The 3,971-nt window shown below is 37.8% G+C and overlaps 1 long non-coding RNA gene across 1 annotated transcript; it reads left to right on the plus strand.

The window, feature by feature from the left end:
* Positions 1-917: 917 nt before the first annotated feature.
* Positions 918-2,526, plus strand: LOC139737902 (uncharacterized). The gene is made up of 3 exons (XR_011711407.1): positions 918-1,030; positions 1,441-1,538; positions 2,463-2,526. It is a non-coding gene; the product is annotated as an uncharacterized lncRNA (long non-coding RNA).
* Positions 2,527-3,971: the final 1,445 nt, after the last annotated feature.

The following is a 3,971-nucleotide window of genomic DNA, read 5'->3' on the forward strand; positions in this document are numbered from 1 at the left end:
CGCGCCTTCATATGTAGTTCTAATTTTTATGACGTTATCGTGACAAAATCATGAATTGTGAATCAAAATCCCTTGCGTTATTTCTCACTTCGAACAGGGGGGTGTTTCGTCAATGAGTTCGTCGGAGGTTTTTACCGACAAATTTGCTATCAGCCAATCAGACGCAAAGATTTCAGTAGCTTTTAACAATTGTCAGTGTAAATCACTGACAAAAAGTTTCATGGAACGGTCCCCAGGTCTCATGACTTTGGACGTATTTCATTACACTTCGATCCATTCACCCCGATGCTCCATCTCCATTGAATGTTCGGCGACAATATGTGTCACGCATAAACAGAAGGAATAATACTTACTAGAAGGGAGACAAAACAGGCATAGACAGAAAAACAAACATAAAGAGAAAAATGATGAAAAAATAATAATATAAAGAAATAATTCTGAACAGCCTCAAAACTTCAGGTTTGTTAATCATTTTCAGACTTAGTGTTTCATTCCCCCCCCCCTTTTTTTTTTTGGAAAGGGGGGGGGGGTGGGGTGGCGGGGGCTAGTGGCACGAAATTGATAAGCGTTAAACAACATGACAAACTATTACAACGTAGGCTAAAGATACATTAATGTACACTGAATTGTCCTGTAATACTCGATAACCTTATGAACAGAACAACTCCGTAAAGAGCGTCAGTTAAAGGGTACCCGCACACACATACACACGCAGTACATGCAATACGCAATACATATTTCAAACCACTCCATCCACGCGAATGTCGAATTCACATGGATCATATTTTCTCTGTTTAATAGGTATGCGTTTATTTGATGAACATGTGGGTAAGATTAATAACATAATATTTGTGAGGGCAAAGTTCACCCTTCAGGTCAAATTCGGGCAACCCGGCAGAATGTCACTGCTTTCTGCAGCTTGCATACCCTCAGATCATACAACGTCATCTATGTATGGTATACGGATCCATAGGAAAACGGAAAACCTACTAAGGCCCTTGTCGTGTCCCGTTCATTTGCTTCAACATGGGTATGTATGCAAAATTTGCGCACATTTTGACTCATTCGGACAGAAAGAATTAAAGCAATCAATGAATAGGTGTTCAGGAAATGTGAGTTGGCCTAGAATGATACATAGCTCTATACAGTAGAATGACAAATATCTCAATAGAATTGTTAACTGGTATCTGTGCAGTGTATTCCTTGTGAGTATAATGCTCGGAGAACATTTTGCGTGCTTATTTTTGTAATATTGATACATTTAAACTGTCATGCTTTCATGCCCCTTTTATCCTACACACCCGTCCCCCCCCCCCCCCACAAAAACACACACGCACACACGACCTCTTGGATTTAAGCAATTATTTATTTTCTATATCAGTTTCCTTTTTTAGTGCTTCATTATGCTTCATTCATGTTTTTTTTTTCTGTGTTCTTCAGCAAAAGACTTGAAGATGGCAACCGTTCAAGAACCAATGCCCCCAAATCATTCTCAGTTACCAGCTAAGACTGAGGGCAACGTCGTTAAAAGATTGCAGGTGAATATGCATACGCCAAGGCAACCCCACTCCTGTAATCTCGGCAACCTAAAATGAGCGAATTAAAAAAAGAATATGAGAATTTGATCACAAAACGGTTAAGTTGCTCATTTCAAAAAAGGAAATTCAATTAACACCATTGCCATAAGAGGAAATTTAAAATCTTTCCCAAGACACTTCACCAGCTGTAACATGACAATTAATATTCTTAAAGTAAAGATCACAATACCCCCTATTTTATCTGACTTTTTGTTTAAGCAGCCTTAATGCCTTTAATACCTTAAATGAAAACGAATAGAGTTTGGCCAGCAAGATGTTCGTATCATAAATAGTCCATTTAAACATTTTATGTGGTAAATTTCGCAGGAATAATGAAAAAAGGCATGTTCGAGTTCATTCAAAAAAAAAAACTGTTAATGAAAATGAAAGCAAGATGGACATGCACAAGCAACTCTGAGAGTTTTAAATCAAATATATATATATATATATATATATATATATATATATATATAACGAGAGTAAAGAAGAAGCGGTAGACGTTGCTTTTGAATCCTCACAATTTGATTTAACTTCAGGCTTTTGGGCTCTGCCCTTTATCAAGACTGAGGACAAATCGGACAAAATAATGGTGATCAAGACATTAGTGAAGATAATAACGACTATGATAGAGGCAGAGAGGACAGAAAATAAATACACTAATGAGAGTGTATATATACGTCAAGTTTACATAATATAACATATATATATATACAATCACAAGCAAGCACATTACAAGAACTTACAAATGCTTATGACATAAAATTATATATATATATATATATATATATATATATATATATATAAATATATATATATATATATATATATGTAATATTTACATGTAAATATACATTCAAATTGATAGTGAATGTCTTTTCTTTTAAGCTATTATCGCAGATAACGTTGGGCGGTGCAGCAGTCCTTCTACTCTTTGGTGTCTTTGCTATCCGGCCGTAATCTGGCAGAACTCCCTAAGTCGATTTTGGTCGATTTTCAGGTTTTGAGTGTTTTGTGTGTTTTTTCTCATGCTCTTTCAAGTGGGCCAAAAAATAAGTTGTGAATCGGTACAGAAAGTTATTTTTAGAAAGTGATTTTGGCAAAATTCCTAAGGAGAGAGGGCGATTAATCTGGCAGAACTGCGTAAGTCGAGATTCGAAATGAATTTTCCGATGTTTATCAGGCAGAACTGCGTAAGTCGACTTACGACAACGCTTGGACCAAGTTGTTCCTGCATCCCGCACGGACATGGTATATCTTAACACGCGCGTGCGCGACCTTGGTAGTGACGAACGCGCTGCGCGTTCAGGCTAGCAGTGCCTAGCTAGCTAGCTAGCTAGCTAGACACGTCGTACGGCTACGTGTATTGTACACGACGACAGTCACGCTAAAGCAATAATCCTCGTTACTCTTGGGGGAAATTGCCACTTTCTTTCCCTTCATAGACTGGCAGGCTTCAAAACAGGTCAATATGCGGTATGCCTTACTAATAAGTTTTGCTACAATCTAGTGTCTTTTAAGCCTAGAGCATTTCTAGATCTAACAAACGTTATAGTTTGCATCTTGTCTGACATCACGCTCCAGTCAACTTGAGGCCTAGGCCTACTTAATACTGCTGCAGCACTTGTCCATTGTTAATGTACGTGAAATCAATGTACTGTGCGGTAGCGTAGGTCACGCGAACAACAATATCTGTAATCCATTGACCATAGCTTCTTATTTTGTTTTTCATTGTAATAAGCGGTTAGTGGGCTTGGATCTATGGGATTGATCTCGAGAAGTTTAATGAATATCTGGGATACCGTCCATAACGATGGCATTTTCGATCCAATCCTACAGACGTCAGAAATTGACCAATACTAACACTTTTACAGTTTACTTTTTAATGCAGGTACCGTACCGGTACTCTCAGTAGAGTTGTGCAGTAGGGGCCTACTAGACTACTGGGGCCTACCGTTACTTAACTTAGGCTGAATCGCCGGTTATTCTGTCTTTACTCAGTTTTCTATTTGTCTAGATTTGAGTCGGCCAGACATTCTCGAAGTCTGTAATATGAAGAATCTAGAATCTACAGGTTAAACGCTAAATTATAAACATTTAGCCCTAGAAATAGATCTGAAACTTAGATTTAGATTTGTGTTCTAGACTATACATTACTACTACTAGACATTATAGGCTACCATAGACTTACCGTTAGTCATTATAGATAGGCCGGTTAGGCTTTACGTTGTTCTTAGATCTACTATAACATTAGTACCTTCTAGGCCTAGATCCCCAATAAACAGTCTAGCTGGAGATTTAGCCCCTACCTGGATATAGAGTTTAGATCTAGAGTCTAGACTAGAAAATCTAGAAACTAATTTTCATTGATCTACTAGTCTGTTATAATGACGCCTC

The sequence above is a fragment of the Diadema antillarum genome, unplaced genomic scaffold (genome assembly GCF_040938485.1).
Source record: "Diadema antillarum isolate AM-2024a unplaced genomic scaffold, OU_Dant_1.0 seq00000713_RagTag, whole genome shotgun sequence".
NCBI classification, from domain to species: Eukaryota; Metazoa; Echinodermata; class Echinoidea; order Diadematoida; family Diadematidae; genus Diadema; species Diadema antillarum.